The 18,511-nt window shown below is 33.3% G+C and overlaps 1 protein-coding gene across 3 annotated transcripts in view; it reads left to right on the plus strand.

Moving 5' to 3' along the window:
• The window catches only part of LOC143251962 (uncharacterized), a 71,851-nt gene that overhangs the window by 33,556 nt on the left and 19,784 nt on the right, over nt 1–18,511 (plus strand). The window contains exons 1-2 of one of the 3 annotated variants that reach the window (XM_076503372.1): nt 13,683–13,774; nt 17,549–17,628. The exons of 1 other annotated variant lie outside the window; for it this stretch is intronic. The gene's annotated coding sequence lies outside the window, so the exon portion shown is untranslated. Of the gene's footprint in view, nt 1–13,682; nt 13,775–17,548; nt 17,629–18,511 lie in introns of those variants that run through there. One more of the 3 variants, XM_076503370.1, reaches the window with a different exon arrangement.

Below are 18,511 nucleotides of genomic sequence, written 5' to 3' on the forward strand. Positions count from 1 at the left end.
TAAAAGTTTGTGTTTTTGCTTGTACATGTCTGTTAAACAATGAAAATACATTTAATCTGATTGGAACATGCAACCATTACAGACATCAACGTAACATCAGATTACTTAATCCCATCAATTATATTAAAACGGACTGTATCTCGTGATTTTCAAACTTCATGATCCATAATGTCTGTTTAATATAGTTGAAATTATCTCTCCTAGTATCCAGGGTTTGTCAGCTTCAAGTGTAGTTTAGTCTTAAAAGGTTGATAAAATAATTTAAGTAAACTGTGTAAAAATATTAAATATTTTGCTCTTAGTGCCAAAATTATATTTTGTAATAACTGCTATTAAATTCAATATAGAAAATATACTTTTAATTTCATATTGAGGTTTTTATTAATCATTAAATGCTCAAAATTTAATATTGAAGTTTAATCTATTATGAAATGATAGTAGTGTAACAAATAATGTGCTCATAATTTCATATTAAGGTTTTCAACTCCATCAAAAGCGCAAGAACTTAGAACATGCATTTGAAACATTTCAAATAACTGTTCTATGAAGGTTGATATTTTAATGAATTCAGAATAGAACATAGTCACTCAATTGCTTATATAATTGCTTAAATAGGAGTTTGAATTTTTGAAATATAAATCAATAATTAAGACTGACTTGGTTTTACGCTTTACAATTTAGAGAAATCTTCAATTCAGTATTTAATTAATAACTTTTATTGTGAATCATTCTAGTGTATCTACGCCCGCTAAAGTCAGACTTTTGCTTACTGATAGACCAAAGTCATGCAATGGACTATATTTCCTTTGCCCACCGCAAGGAATCGAATCCTGAATTTTAGTATTGTAAATTTTTACGATAACTAAGCGAACAAAAACTTTACCTGAAACGGAAGTGTCATTAGTAAATGCAGGGCTTCCAAATAAACAGCTCAATGACTTATTAAGATTCACAGGAAAAACGCCTGTAATGATAGCAAAAAAGAGTGATATAAGAGTATGAAAAGCGCCATCATTATTGAGAAGAAAGAAAACACATTTCTACTGAAGATTGAAAGAGCTGTCATTACAGCGAAGTTTGAATGTTTGTTTTTGAATTTCGCGCAAAGCTACACGAGGGCTATCTGCGCTAGCCGTCCCTAATTTAGCAGCGTAAGACTAGAGGAAAGGCAGCTAGTCATCACCACCCACCGCCAACGTTTGGGCTACTCTTTTACCAATGAATAGTTAGATTGACCGTCACATTATAGAGCTCCCACGGCTGAAAGGGCGAGCATGTTTGATGCGACGGGGATTCGAACCCGCGACCCTCAGATTACGAATCCACCGCCTTAACCCACCTGGCCACGCTGAGCCAATAATATGTTGAAAGCATGAGTTTGTTTTTTCTACTTGACAATTAATAAAAACCTTTGGCACTATAATCAGTTTTAAAATACGAAATAAATACCTTAAGCACGCCCTCATTGATATAGTAATATATCTGATAACTTACAACGCTAGAAACCGCGTTTCGATACCCGTGGTGGAGAAAGCAAAGATCGCCCATTGTATAGCTTTGTGCTTAAATTAAAAAAACAAAAAAACAAATACCTTTAGCACACTCCCAGTGACACAGCAGTATGTCTGTGAGTTTATAACGCTAGAAACTGGGTTTCAATACCCGTATTTTTCAGAGCGCAGATAGCCCATGGTGTAGTTTTGTGCTAAATTACAAACAAACTTTCATTTTTGTTCATTAAACTCTAATTTTTATCGTTTGACTGGCACGTTCATATATTTAACTTTTGATTGTGATTTATAGATTGACTACTATAAATCAGAGTTTCCAATATCCTGTTTAGAACGTCAAACCTATCTAAACTATTCACTTGACTGAAGTAATAATATGGTTAACAGCATGCAAACATTTGTTTCTTTTTCCAACTTTAGAGGTTTTGAAACTAAATTTGTTTTCCCTGTGTTTTTCACCGACAGATCTTGGCGATCACCTGTAAGCTAAATGGGGCAATTGAAGAATAATTCCTTGTAGGCCTTTGTATCATTTCCTACTTAAACGATCTTTACAACCATTTTAGACTTTATTGTAGGCCCTTAGAAACAGTCTTATGACTTCTCTCGAACTGAAACTCTCGTTTATATCTTTGTTGAAAAAAGATCTTGTAACATCACGTTCGATTTATTAGTGCTAGTATTTCAATTTTGTTTTCTGACTATGCTGGATTTCTTTAACAATTCGAGACCGATCAGATAGGGATTACATATTTTCATATAATGATTGGCTTCACTTTCGTGCACTGTACTCTTAGCGAGTCTTTATTTTTGTTCCTTCCATTTCGTTTGGAGCATCCTTTTTTAGTTTGTTTTTGCTTTTGAATTTCGCGCAAACCTACTCAGGGTCTATTTGTACTAACTGTCCATATTTTTAAGCTGATAGACAAGAGGGTTGGCAACTGGCCAACATTACCTCATCCCCAATCAAATCATACCCTATTCTAATCGAATAATAATATTTGACTGTCACTTTTATAAGTTGCCTATGGCTCCAAAAAGCGAGGTTTTTATGTGCAATTGGACACAAACCATGAATCCTGGAGTGTTCTGTTCAGTGTGTTAGTTTCTAGGCCACGTCTGAACCAGAGATATTTGTAACAGATATCACTTATGGGTTTTTTTTATCCAGAAAGGAATTTGGCAAACCAGAGTTTTTGTATTTTGATATTGGCCAACTCTGAAATTGAGAGATAATTATTGATAATAAAGTATTATTTAGACCAGCAATATTTCTGTGACTAACGACTGAAACATTAATACTTAAACATCATCCCAAACTTTTTATATTTATCTATATATATAAATATATATACCACACTGTTTTACATGTTAACACATATACGATGATTTAGAAAAAAAACATATGAAACCCTAACTTTAACGTCATATTTTTAATTTTCTAAAAACTGCACTGAAAAGTTTTCACTGCAAACTATAAGCATTAGTAGTTTTAATTGTAACTTTTAAGTTACAATTAAAACTACACTTAGTTGTAGCCATAGAATCAACTTCAAATATTTGTAATTATATGCTATAACTAAATTAACGTTATCATTAATTAAGAGACTTTAGTGCATAAAAGTTTTTGTTTATCACTATTTTAAAATAACAAACTTAGTCACTTTTTTGACGAATGACCTAAATTTGTAAACATTTATCCTTGTAATAAGACAACAATATTAACCATATTGTATTTTTACCAATACTCACTTTTTCGGTCTTTAAAGATTTCCTAGAAGAAGAAATTATAAAAGTATTTTAACTACACTCTATCCGTCATATCTAATTTTGACGACGCGTTTTTCTTCAGTACCAGAGATCATTAGGCAGGCTGGGATACAACAAACATAGTGATAATATATTCTATAATAACATTTTTTATGGCTGGAATGTGGTTATAAATCATATTACAATAAGCCTAGTGATAAATACGAGTGTTTATAACCACGCTTCGCCTTTAGTGACGTTCACACTATAACAAATATTGAACCAAAATTGTTTTCAGAGCGAAACAAATATAGAACTTTCATAAACAAAAACTCTACTACCTTTCAATTATATTGTGGTCGGTGTGCATCTCACACCACAAGCAAATCCTGGTAGTATCATACTTACTGTGCTTATATAGCAAATATGTAATTCTCAAATAATGCATTCCAGAAAATAATCATGCAAATAAATGTGACAACTAAACTCTTGAGAAAATATCATTCACACTATTTTCACATCGCTTGTAGAACACTTTCACATAGCTTGTACAGTATTTTCGTCTCACTTGCAGAATATTTTCAACTCACTTGCTGAATATTTTCATCTCACTTGTAGAGTATTTTCACAGCACTTGTAGAGTATTTTCATCTCACTTGTAGAGTATTGTCTTTCAAATATTGCGTCTCTTCCGTACTTCAGCGGTAATCTCAGCAGCTCATCGCACAAAAAGGTGAGGACATATCTTTATGGCCTATTGTGTATATTTGTGCTTACACAAAACAAACGAGCAAAAGGTGTGATAGAAGAGTCTTCAATGTGAACTTGAAATATGTATGCACATTTATACTTTAACAAATATATTTGTGTGGGATCTATGGTATTACGCGAAAACTGTCAACTCATTTTACTTTAACAGATTAATACCATTTGTATAGACCCTATGATACCACGTTAAAGTTGTTAACTCATTCATTTTTCTTCAAATGTTTTATTTTGTGATTCTAAAGACTAGAGAAGACAATGTTACGACTTCAGTGTTATGGATACGTAAAGAATCGACTATATAATATAAGGTAAGACTGTTTGTTTGTTTGTTTTGAATTTCTCGCAAAGCTACACAAAAGCTATCTGCATTAGCTGTCCCTAATTTAGCAGTATAAAGACTAGAGGGAAGGCAGCTAGTCATCACCACCCACTGCCAACTCTTTGGCTACTCTTTTACCGACGAAAGTGGGATTGACCGTCACATTATAACACCCCCACTGCTGAAAAGGCAAGGTGATACTGAATTGCACAGTAACATTGTTCCAGGGTTAAATGATTTATTTGTTAGGATATTTTTTGCCTGTGGAGTTTATAAAAAGTTCACCTGAGTACTTTAAGCTATCAGAATTTTTACATGCGGAAATAGCTCAAATGATCAAAAATGGAAATTATATTTCTGTAGACGTAGATGCAATGAAAAGAATTGAATGTTTACATGAAAAAAAAACATTCCTATTTTTGTATATATGGAAATATTATTAATAGTACATGCCACCGACCCTAATTTTAGAAATACTAACCAGAAGATAGGCAGCCAGTCAAGAGCATAATACCACGCACCATCCACACTAATAGATTGGTTGTCATTTTCATAACATCAACACAGCTTAAATTGCGAGGAATGTTTTACTTGCCAGTTCCGAAATCTGGAGCTTTACCACAAGGATCATATCTCTTGAAGGAAGCAGCCCTTGGAGATACGCACCAAATCAGTTAGTTGAGCATTGCCAACGTTTATGTTTGTTTGTCTATTATTAAGCACGAAGCTACTTAGTAGACTCTCTGTGATGTACCATTCGCTGGTATTAAAATCCGATGTTTAGCACTGTAAGCAGGTTTACCTCTGAACCACTAGGTGGCGACAGTTTATTTCCAGAACTGAGTCAGAGATTTGCTAAGACAGTTACATTTGCTTTCAGAAAACAGAGTAAATTTTAATTATAGAAGTAATATATTAATTTAGCTCTTAAAATATTAAAGTCCTCTACATTCGATCTTTAAAACCATAATATTAACAAAAATTATAAAATGAGGAATATTTTGATTTGGCGATAAGATTGAAAATTCGAAGTTATTTTGACCATTGAAGCACCGTTAGGGCCCACATGAATCATCATTTGTTTTTGAAATGTCTCAACTTTGTAATATCTTTATTCACCCAATCACTTGTGAATACCTGCTTAGCTGATTACCAGAGTCCCAATATACAAAAATTGGCCCGGCATGGCCACGTGGTTAAGGCACTCTACTCGTAATCCGAGGGTCGCCGACTCGAGTCCCCGTCACTCTAAACATGCTCGCTCTTTTAGCCGTGGGGGCATTATAATGTTTCGGTCAATCCCATTATTTGTTGGTAAAAGAATAGCCCAAAAGTTGGTGGTGGGTGGTGATGACTAGTTGCCTTCTCTCTTGTCTTAGAGTGCTATATTAGGGACGGTTAGCGTAGATAGCTTTTTTGTAGCTTTGCGCGAAATTTAAACCCAATAAAATTTGATTTATATGAAAAATATGAAGAAAAATACCATAAATAGTCCGTTTAATTACTTCTTACCTAACTACTTACAGGGAATAAGTTTGATTTCAGACCATTTTTAGAGTAATTTTTTTTTTCGATCGAGGCCTATTAATTACAAAAACGTAATTCACACAATAGGAGACAAAACGTAGACTTCACCGATAGTGATTGCTGAAAAACAAATTTCTACTTTGAGGGTTATAGTTAAAATCCTAAAATTCTCTTGTTTTTCGGTTAAATGTTTTGAATGCTGTGTTTCGGTTCATGATTAAAGGTCTTTTTCATGAAGTAAAAATTAGGGTAAGTAAAATATTTTTAAAATGTTTAATTATTCTTTATTTACCTATGAATTTATTGAAAGTCGTTTAATCGTATTATGTTTTCAATTAATGAATGGAAATAAACTTCAAATATAAACAAATATTACTGAGAAATAATCAACTGAGAAATACAACCTCCTACCAGTGGCTCAGTGTTAAATTCGTAGGTTTAAAGCTCTGAAAACCAGGTTTTAATACCCCTGGTTGGTACAGTACAGATAAGTCATGATAGCTTTGGGATTACCAACAAGAAAATAAGTATCCGAGTGGATACAGCTGTGTTTATAAATATAATGTTTGTATGTAATATTTTGTGTTTGTAGTGTTTAAACCCATCTGACCATAATTTTCTATTTTTAAACTATAAACTGATTAAATACAGCCAGCCCGGCATGGCCAGGTGGCTAAGGCGTTCGACTTGTAATCTGAGGATCGCGGGTTCGAATCCTCATCACACTAAACATGCCCGCCCTTTCAGCCATGGGAGCGTTATAATGTGACAGTCAGTCCCACTATTCGTTGGTAAAAGAGTAGCCCAAGAGTTGGCAGTAGGTGGAGATGACTAGTTGCCTTCCCTCTAATCTTACACTGCTAAATTAGGGACGGATATCGCAGATAGCCCTAGTGTAGCTTTACGCAAAATTCAAAACAAACCAAACCAAAATTCAGCCAGATCGCACATCCCAAGATTAAAATGATGAGACGAAAGGAAACTAGTGAACAGCACCGATCATATAAACCACTATTCCGAATTGCGAGATTTAACGTTACTTATAGACACGCCCACAGTTAAAGGCGATTTGTGCCCTATCTGTTAATCACTAGGTCACGCACAAACCAGAATGTTCAAAAACAGACGATAATGAAAAATTTCCCCTCTTTTCCTGCAAACAATAAAAAACGAACAGAGACTATGTGTTTGAGACTGATGCACTGCTAATGAAAGAATATGAACAATTGTTTTTCTTTGATCGTTAAATGACGCAATTTAGGACCTTGTTTGGTTTGTTCTGTATTTCACGCAAGGCAACTCGAGCGCTATCTGCCCTAGTTGTCCCTAATTTAGGAGTGTAAGACTAGAAGGAAGGCAGTTAGTCATCACTTTCCACCGTTAATCTTGGGCTACTCTTTTATCAACGAATGGTGGAATTGAGAGTTACATTATAACAACCCCGCCGTTAATCACCTGGCCATACCAGGCACATCTTGATTGTAATTTCCAAAATATGTATTTCACGAACCTCATTTTTATTTGGATGAATAAAGAAAGTAAATTAACCATTTCATAAAATTGTTTGTTTTGTTTGTTTTTCGAATTTCGCGCAAAGTGTAAGACTAAAGGAAAGGCAGCTTGTCATCACCATCCACCACCAACTCTTGGACTACTCTTTTACCAACGAATAGTGGGATCGGCCGTAACTTTATAACGCCCCCACAGCTGAAAGGGCGAGCATGTTTGGTGCGACCAGGATTCAAATCCGCCCCTCGGATTACGAGTCGAACGCCTTAACACACTTGCCCATGCCGGGCTCTTTGATAAAATACAGAAATTTAGAGAATTTTCGTTTATGAAATACAAGAAAATTATATATTTTAAGAAACTTATTTTTATCAAGTACTTAATCACTAAAGATCGAAACATCATACCAGTTCTAACAAAATAATCTTACTTACTGTAAAATTTAGTTTGGTTTGAACTTCGCGCAAAACTACACAAGGGCTATCTGCGCTAGCCGTCCCTAATTTAGCGGTGTAAGACTAAAGAGAATGCAACTAGTCAACACCAACCACCATCAACTTTTTAGCTACTCTTTTACCAACGAATAGTGGGATTGACCGTCACATTATAACGCCCCCACGACCGAAAAGGCGAGCATGTTTGGTGGAACAGGGATTCGAACCAACGACCCTCAGATTACGAGTCGAATGCCTTAACCATCTGGCTATTTACTGTAAAAGCTGTAAATTGTAATAAAATATACTCTATCAGTAAATAAGCTCAAAACCAAACTTTTAGGAAACTTAGTTGATGCAGTGTTAGAAACTGGACAATATTTTTCAAAACTGGAAATGTTTTTTGCGAGAAACACGACAGGTTAGTTTTATCGGAACATGTTAGCGAATATTTTGATAATGCAATAAGAGACAATTTAAAAAATAACATACCAAGAATAATGGATGAGAGGTACATTATGCACTGAGTGGATATAGTATGAAAATAAAAGACATTAATACCTGTAAAAGATGACGGAGTATGATAAGTTAGAATAAGTAAATGTAATTGGGTGTAGGAACTGGAGGCGTATTATAAATCGTAAAATATTACTGATGGAGTAAATCTGTACTTGGAGGTTTGACGCGCATTTACGTAAGAATTATTTAAAGAGAAAAATATTTGTTATTACTGAAAGAAATATTTATAGTATCGTCATCTTGTTATCTCTGAACAAAGGAAAGTAGAACACTACGATGAAGGAGTTTATTATAAAAATCTAACCTACATAAGAACCAGGGTGTGACGCATCACGTCACGCTTTAATTCTCTTGATTACTGAAAGTAAAAGGAGTCGTAGAAGCCAGAATGCATTTAGCCAGTTTAGCCAGATAGAATAGTTCGATTACTGTTCACCCGTTACGAATTTTAGTGACGGGGTGAAAGATGACCGTGATTCAATTTTATGATTAAACAGTTTCTGAATTAAGTAATTTTCTGTTATTTTACCAAAGTTATTAATAAAAGCAGACCTTTGTAATCAATGGAGGCTCTAAGTTTAGAAATTAACAAATATTTTTCTTGTCTACACATTTTATTATATATTTTCAACGCATAGACTAAAAACAATATAGGTTATTCTTTTGTTGTTAAATAGCGTGAGATAAAAGCCAGTATTGGAACGTAGTGTTACCAAAAGCACTGTTTTTCATTCATATATTAGAACTTGCTGATCTAACTTATTCCACCAATTATTATTCTATGAATGCTTTACGAATTCATTTCATGAATGATATTAATTTTGATTGGCTGACTGACTCGACTGTATTTTTCTGCCTCTATTGATCAAGTTTGATTTCATAAAATTTGTTTATTTCAATTAAATATGAATTACGAAATAAGAGCACACTATGTACTGAAGATGGAGTACTTACCCCCTCATTTTTGATAAACTGTACGCTAATGTTAAAGATAGATCATAGTCTAGTGAAGTTTCAAAGTTCCTTGAGTATTGAAAACAAAAATATGAGGGATTCGAACCTGCACCTCATTGATTCAGTGTAATATTCACTGTGGAGAGGGATTCGAACCTGCACCTCATTGATTCAGTGTAATATTCACTGTGGAGAGGGATTCGAACCTGCACCTCATTGATTCAGTGTAATATTCACTCAGAGTTTTTATATAATCATCAGTCTTGAAGTTTTCATCTGTTCATGAATTCGATATTTTCTTTGAAACATTTTCCGAACGTATAACTAGGAATATTCACATTTATACATGTAGAGTAAGTTAGTAGTTGTTGTTTATTAGTTAACAATAATTTATTATTATTAGTTAACGGTGTTTTGTGTTTTTTTCTAATAGCAAAGCCACATCGGGCTATCTGCGCAGCCCAGCGGGGGAATCGAACCGCTGATTTTAGCGTTGCAAATCCGGAGACATACCGCTGTACTAACGGGGGGTTTATTATTTACTAATAATTTGTTATTAGTTATTGATTATTAGTTAATAATATTTTATTAGTTATTGATTATTAGTTAATAATATTTTATTAGTTATTGATTATTAGTTAATAATAATTAGTTATTAATTATTTAATAATAATTTGTTATTAGTTATTGATTATTAGTTAATAATATTTTTATTAGTTATTGATTATTAGTTAATAATAATTTGTTATTAGTTATTGATTTTAGTTAATAATATTTTTATTAGTTATTGATTATTAGTTAATAATAATTTGTTAGTTATTGATTATTTAATAATAATTTGTTATTAGTTATTGATTATTAGTTAATAATATTAGTTATTAGTTATTGATTATTTAATAATAATTTGTTATTAGTTATTGATTTTTTAATAATAATTTGTTATTAGTTATTGATTATTACTTATTATTCACTAATTATAAAACTAATTAATTAACTGTCATAATTATTAATATTAATTTCCTATTCTTCACATTTATGACCATCTCATTACGCAAAACAAAAATGGGAAAATATGACAATTTTAAAATAAGTAACTAAAACCTTTTATTCATAAAATAGAGTCGATTGTAGAGAAATGGTCATCGTTTGAGGGTAAGTTTGAAGAGAAGAAAAATCGCTAAATCATTTTGTTCATAAAACTTGTCATAAATTTCAGGTTTTATCTCTTGCTTCCAAACGCCGCTCATTACCACTTATAAAAGACAAGTAAAAATAGTATTTGCCTTTATCCAAGGTACTGATAAGGGTTGGAATTCACCAAAACCTGTATAATTCAGTGAAAAATAGTCAACTGAATGATAGATTCGAATTTGTACTTATTTTTATTATCTTAAACAACTTGTCTCTTGGATACATTAGAAAAATAAATTAGAAGCTTGTTTGTTTGAAATTACGCACAACGCTACCCAATGGGCTATCTGTACTCTGCCCGCCACATGTAAAAAACACAACAACCCGGTTTCTGGCTTTGTAAGTCCACAGACAAGTTGCTGTGCCACAAGGGGAAATCAGTGGAGTAAATCCTACAAATTTTTTAAATAATCCTTTATAAATTTCTAGTCCCCTTAGTGGGTAAAATGCAAGTAAATCCAATCGCCAAACTCAATTTTAATTATTTTGTGTTTACGATCAGAGGAACCTATAGGTTTAATTCATTCAACTTATGAGTTTCAATGTGATGAAATTTTCGAGTGTCATTAGATTTTTAATTACTACCTCCATTTATATTGAGAAAAATTTCCTCACGCTAAGGTATTAATACCGTATGGCAACATAAAACTTTAAAAGGGTTTTAAATTTCTCGCAACGTTACACGAAGGCTATCTGCGCTAGCCGCCCCCAATTTAACAGTGTAAGACTAGAAGGAAGGTAGCTAGTCATCACCACCCACCGCCAACTCTTGGACTTCTCTTTTACCAACGAATAATAAGGTTGACTGTCACATTATAATGCCTCCACGAGCATGTTTGGTGTGACGGGGAATCGAACCCGCGACTGAAAGGATTACGAATCGAGTGCCTTAACCACCTGACCATGCAGGGTCCTTTAAGAAGGATGTTTGGTGTACATGAAGAGTTTCAGCAGATGACTTTCAACTTGTTCATCAGATGACTTTCAACTTGTTCATAACGTCTAGAACACTTAGTGGAAGCAACTTATTATTCGACTATTTCTTATGACATTCATTGGTCAAACTGTGACAAATCATATTTAAGACTATCACCCACTGAACGATCTAAGAAAGTGAAATTCGTTATAGTTAGAAAAAAATACATTTTAATATTACTTTCCCTTTTGTTTCTCGGTTCTCTTGCGCACTTCTGATTGTATTCTTATGTTTTGGAGCATCCTGTCTTCTTGACTACTTTAATTTCAAGAGGAATCCCATATTCACTCCATCCACGTCACACATATCTTCTAACCTTGCACTTGCAACTGAGACTACGATAATCATTATTATCTTCCTATCAGAGCTTGTAATCTGATAGTCAAGGATTCGAATCCCCGTCACACCAAACATGCTCGCCCTTTCAGCAGTGAGGGCGTTATAATTGGACGGTCAATTCCACTATTCGTTGATAAATGATTAGCCCAATAGTTGGTGGTGGGTGATGATGACTAGCTGTCTTCCCTCTCGTGTTACACTGCTAAATTAGGGACGGCTAGCGAAGATAGCCTTCGAGTAGCTTTGTGCGAAATACAATACAAAGCCAAAACCAAACCTATCAGATCAAACTACCTACTCAGGTAAAAAATACAAAATAAAGCCACTACTGAATATAGCTAATGAAGTGACGACATATTGCATGGCTTCTTCAAGCAGGTTTCTCATTAAATGTGTCTATTTGAGACTAAATCTTCTTAAATGCATACATATACAGACTCTGTCCTTTTCAATTTGTCATGTATTTTTTGTCCTTTTATGAAAATAAATGTTTGACAACTAACATTATTCTATGGATATTTTTGCATAGTCTTTTCACTCATTCACATTTAAAACAATAATGCTGAAAAGTATAAATAGCCCTTGGTCAACCTGCATCAACTCAGCACCGTAACTACAACCTAGAATGGATGGAAATGTTAAGCTAAAGAAATTTAAAGTTTTTAATGATTTTTTTAAAATAGTTGACAAATGATTTCATTGTAATGATAAAATTTAAACCTCTGATACTTCAGTGAGTTATATATTTGAATGCGTGTGTGTGTGTGTTTTCTTATAGCAAAGTCACATCGGGCTATCTGCTGAGCCCACCGAGGGGAATCGAACCCCTTATTTTAGCATTGTAAATCTCTAGACTTACCGCTGTACTAGGGGAGGCATATTTGAATGCTACTTGCCTGGAGTTCGCCAAATAAAATAACGTTCTTTTTGAAATTGTATTTCCACATTTTTTTACCCAGCGACGGGAACCATGTGATCTTGTTTGTGTCATAAATTCTTACTAGCTTAACGTTTTTAAATTCTTTAGATCTCCTATTCTTAGTGAAATTCGAGAATCTTTTTTTTTGATATAACTTCTTTTTTTTTACATTTGAAAGGGTTTCTGTCTCTGTATACATAGCATACAGGTTTGAATGAAATTTAAAAAAATTAAGTATACGAAAAAAACTGTTCAACTACGTTACCAATTGAATAGCAAGATTCTTGAAAAACTCCTGAATTTAATCTTTTGAAGGAACACAAACACATATACCAGTCTTAAATTTAGAATCAAGAAAGAGCGAAGACTCTTCTATTTCATTTTCTTATAACATGAAGCTGTAGTAAGAACGTACAACAGATAATTAGTCGTGCTTTCCCAGTATATGTTTCTAGTATATAAAGACCGACAGTAATATAATTAATTTTGCCGTCCATAAACCCTAAAATTATATATATATATATATTTTCAGCATTATTGTTTTAAATGTGAATGAGTGAAAAGACTATGCAAAAATATCCATAGAATAATGTTAGTTGTCAAACATTTATTCTCATAAAAGGACAAAAAATACATTAAAAATTGAAAAGGACAGAGTCTGCATATGTATGAATTTAAGAAGATTTAGTCTCAAATAGACACATTTAATGAGAAACCTCCGTGAAGAAGCCATGCAATATATATATATATATATATATATATATATATATATAGAGAGAGAGAAAAAAAATCATTTTGAAAATCTATGTTAAATATGTCGTAGCTTCAACTGTTATATATTTCTCTTGTGGCTAATATAAAATGAGCTCGCTATCTTTATTTCAGTAAATTTATATTTTAATGGGGTAAGCCCGTATTAACTTGATATCATTAGTATATGTGTGTATACTTACATTGGTTGACGTCAGTAATATTCTCTATTAACAGGGATTCATGATGCTAAATAGTGTATTGCAATTCTTAGCAGTGAGAAGCTACGTATGTCTTTCGTTATTTTAAGTAAGTATATTGTTTCTAACGTATTGTATTACTCATTAATAGCCTATCTAGAAAATTATACAAGCTTACGAGTCACTCTGATAATTTGCCTTAAAAAACGGAACTTGTTACATTATATAGTGTGAACAGATTATTAACTACTTTCCTAATTAGCTATCTCTTTGATAAACTCTCACTTGCCATTGATCTAGCATGAGCTAATTAAATCTATGATGATTTTGAATATAAATATGTTTAACTAAATGTTTTATAATCCTAGGGTCGATATCAAGGCCATCAATCTATAATTTAGCTCACTCGGTGTGCTTGTTGTTTGGTATTTATGGACAAAAATAGCTGATTATCCAAAAAAAAGGTCTTATCTAAACATTAACAAACAAGTGTTAAACAGTAAACGAGCGAGTCTTGCAAAAACAAACTATTTCGATTAATTTTTAAGAGCCTCAACTCCTGCGAGCACTTTTACCTGGATTATCTTTTTGTTAAGCGAATGTGAATAATGTGGAAAATAATAAAGGAAGTTAAAATATAATGAATAAACGTTTCCTCTTTCCTGCAGCACATCACTGTAAAGATGTAACAAGCACTTGAGAAAGGGTAGCATCATTTTAAAAACAAGTCTACTTTCTTACATGAATCAACCTGTACAACTTGATCAATAGTCTTTACCGGAAAAAAGAATTTACTAAGATGTAAAACGATAAACTTGAATTGTTTCAACTCCCCTAGGTGATCAGCAGTAAGTTTTGCTAAAACATTCAACTATATTAACCCTTAAGCAGCAGCCATCATCAGTTGATGTTTGTTTGTTTTGTTTTTGCATTTCGCGCAAAGCTACACGAGGGCTACCTTCGCTAGCCGTCCCTAATTTACCAGTGTAAGACTAGAGGGAAGGCAGCTAGTCATCACCACCCACTGCCAACTCTTGGGCTACTCTTTTACCAACGAATAGCGAGATTGAGCGTCACATTATAACAACCCCACAGCTGAGAGGGCGAGCATGTTTGGTGTGACGGGAATTCGAACCCTCTACCCTCGGATTACGAGTAGAGTGCCTTAACCACCTGGCCATACCGAGCCTTCATCAAGTGATACTGCTACCTACAACATTCCCTCTAGGCCCTTGTACACGAATTTAGTAAAAAGAAAAACAAACAGCCGTGGGGTCGTTATAATGTGACGCTCAATCTCACTATTGGTTGGTAAAAGAGTAACCTAAAAGTTGGCGGTGGGTGGTGATGACTGGCTGCCTTCCCTCTAGTCATACACTGCTGATGTATGGAAGCCTAGCGCAGATAGCTCTCGTGTATCTTTGCACGAAATTCAAAACAAATCAAACCCATTAATTCTACACATACTCGTTTCCAATATGCCCTGTCTAAAGGGGACAGTTTTGTCCCTAGTATCATGGTGAGCTCCTATTGCATCTGATTGCATACACGTATATCCTCGTCTGAAGACTGTTATAAAATCATCCTACACTAATATTTTTTTCGAAAAGATTAATTAATACAAAGAGGTAATATCTCTAATTAAAGCGCCTGATCTTGTACTAATATTGTTTTTCGAAAAGGTTAATTAATACAAAAAAGGTAATATCTCTAATTAAAGCGCCTAATCTTGCACTAATATTTTTTTCTAAAAGGTTAATTAATACAAAAAAGGTAATATATTTAATTAAAGCGCCTGATTTTGTAGTAGTGAAGTCCAAAGCGCAATTGTACCATTACGACCAACAGGGGTCGCTATGTAGTAAATTTCATATCCAAATGTGTTTAGTACGAATCATTATGTACGTATACCAAGTTTCATGCTTTTGACCCAAAGCGCAATGTTTTTGCCTTAGCTGCCTCACAAGCCTTAGCACATTCCCTTATAACAAGTTTAAATTAAAGACAGCAAGGCCAACCTTGATAGAATTTCTACAGGTTTTTTTTTTAACTTAACATCACATTCGAAAGACATGTATTAATATTGAATCTTCTGAGTCCTCACCAACTTTAGATATTAGTTTATTGTTGTACTTACAACACCACAAGTTTATCACAATGATTTCCTTTTAGTTCTAAGAGCTCGTGTTCGTAGTTATAGTCTTCTCATTTACAGATCACGACGTTGCGCTAAATTGATGAGATGCGACTTCGGAGTTCTTTGTTGCCTTACGCGCGTTGCTGTTCACTTTTGTACTTTCGTCAAGAAGGCGTCTTTCTTCGAAATATTTTTGCGTCTTTTGAGTTTACATCTTTGGAGGATATCATGATATATCTCTTGAGTCATAAGTTTATTCATGAAGTATTTCAATGTCAAGTGGTCGGGAATTATCTGTGGGAGTGAATTTTTTATTAACTCGGTAATAGCACATACTTGTAATGCATCCAATGGCTCAACGGTAATTTTGCAGACCTAAAACTGGGGCTTCTATGCGCGTGGTAGGCAGGGCATGAACAATTAATTGTGTAGCTCTGTGCTTAAGAACAGCCAACTCTTTGTAAAAACAGTAAAACGAAAACACTGTCTTTCAGTCTAATTGGACATATACGTATCCAATGAAAGCTCCATCAACTAAAGGTCAAGGCTCATCGATATTTTTATTTATTTATAATATATTTCCCGTCCAAGCTCTGAACTAACACAATTATATATAGATCATATACACTTTGAAATAATTACTAAACATATGGAGTAACAGCTGAAAATATTGTGCTGAGTAAGACAGGCTTAAATAAAGTAATGAATTCTGTTTTCTTTTTTTATGGGTTATTTATGTTATTCTTTTAAGTTCATTTTGAGAAAAATAAGTAATGTGTGTTATCCTTAGAATTTTTGGTTATTAAGCTTTCAATAATAAATAATGTATCCAAAGAATAAAACCATATTATATCTCTAGCATTTTGAATTCAAAAGTTTGGAGAAATGGATCGTGAATCCATAAACATAAATATTGTATCCCCACTTATGATGGCACTGAAACCGCTTCGTTACTAATATAAAATGCACGATAAAGCAAATAAGGACTGTGTTATTTCTTATTCATGCTATGTATTAGTTAGAGTGCCTCAGGTTTTATATTCTTCTATTCATCTACTTTTGTACTTCTGTTTATTTTTTAGAAATGTGCTTTAGCTGGAGTGCTGTTTTCAGAAGAAAAGTAGTCTTTCATGACTTCTTCAAGTATTTTAATTTTTTGATAATGAATTCAAGTTAAACTTATTGAGATTTCGGGTTTAAGATTATATTTGTAAAATTATCTTTTGATCTCACAAGATCTTTAAGTCACGTGCAAGGAAGTGCTTTCTTAGCAAACTTTCAGTTTACTGAGAATATTAACATTGTTTTAATTGCTCTATTTATTTTCATTTCGTAGCAATATTTCAAAATATTTAAAACGTCTAAATGGCTGTAAGTCTCTAAAGATGGCATTGTTCTAATGTATTGAATACATGATCTGTTCAACATTCAAACTATAGGTAATTATTCCATAGGAAATGTTGTTTTTTCACTTTATTACCATATTTGTTCCATTTAACAAAATCAAACTATAATCCTGACGCATAAAACTAATTGTGGCTATGACTTGCCCCACAAATTAAGAAAGAAAATTGTATTAAAAATAGCAATGGAAGTTAGATATTTATTTCTAACTTCTAATTAGATATTTAATTAGTATTACATGTTGACCTAGACAAAGTAAGCTTCATTGAGTTTTTGTTTCAAGTGTGTGACTATTATGAAGGCGAAAACTAATTTTCAATAACTGTTTCTAAATCACCTCAGGGGTCCTTTTTTGGTAGCCTTTTCTTACTCCTTGATGACGAGAAATCCATTGAAGTGAAAATATACTCTAAAGACGGCTGGTAAGTGTATTAAAACTTTAATAAAAGTAAAGTACAGAACAATATTTCGACCTTCTTGGGCCTAATTCAGGTTAACAAAGAGAGTTTGCAACTGACCGTTGCTGGTCACAAGTCTTAGAGACAAGAATGTGAATAGGTACGAGATTATAGGGAGCGTTGCAGGCAGATGTTAGGTTATTAATTAATATAGGAATAAAGATGTTTTTTGATATTTGTTTACTTTTGGTTTCAGGTCTTGTATAAATAGGGCTTTGATTTTGCGTGTTTGTGTTTGTTTCCCTACTTAGTATGTTGTGTTATGTTTATTTGATTTACAGTGTTCAAAAACATTCGAAGGTGTCTGTGTGTGTGCTATTTGAACGTGGTTTTCACTTTTCTGCTTGTTTCTCCGATGTAGAAGTCGTGGCACTTGTTGCATTACATTGTATAAATAATATTGGTGTTGTGTTTGTCAATGTAGTTTTTACGTAGTATAGAGTTTAGTTTTGTACCTGGTTTTTGAATGAATTTAGTGTTTACTGGAATGTTGTGTTTTATTCTAAGTTTTCCAAATGTTGGTTATCTTGTCGATAATGTTGGGAATATATGATATACAACAGTGTAAGATTTCGTAGTTAGTTGTTTCATTGAATTTATTATTGTTTGTTTGTTGTTGACGGTGTTGTTGGATTAAGTGTGTGTGTATAATTTCTTTCAACGGTTTTTGAAGGAAATTCGTTGATGTTGATGAAGTGTTGCTTTATTTGGTTGATTTTGTTATTTATTATATTGGGTGAGTATAGTTTTATGGCTGTGTTTATTTGGTTTCTTAATGTGTTGAGTTTTTGTTTTTTTTCATGTGCTGCGTCCCAGGGAATGCATAGTCCAGTATGGGTGATTTTTC

Source organism: Tachypleus tridentatus, chromosome 6, assembly GCF_004210375.1.
Source record: "Tachypleus tridentatus isolate NWPU-2018 chromosome 6, ASM421037v1, whole genome shotgun sequence".
NCBI classification, from domain to species: Eukaryota; Metazoa; Arthropoda; class Merostomata; order Xiphosura; family Limulidae; genus Tachypleus; species Tachypleus tridentatus.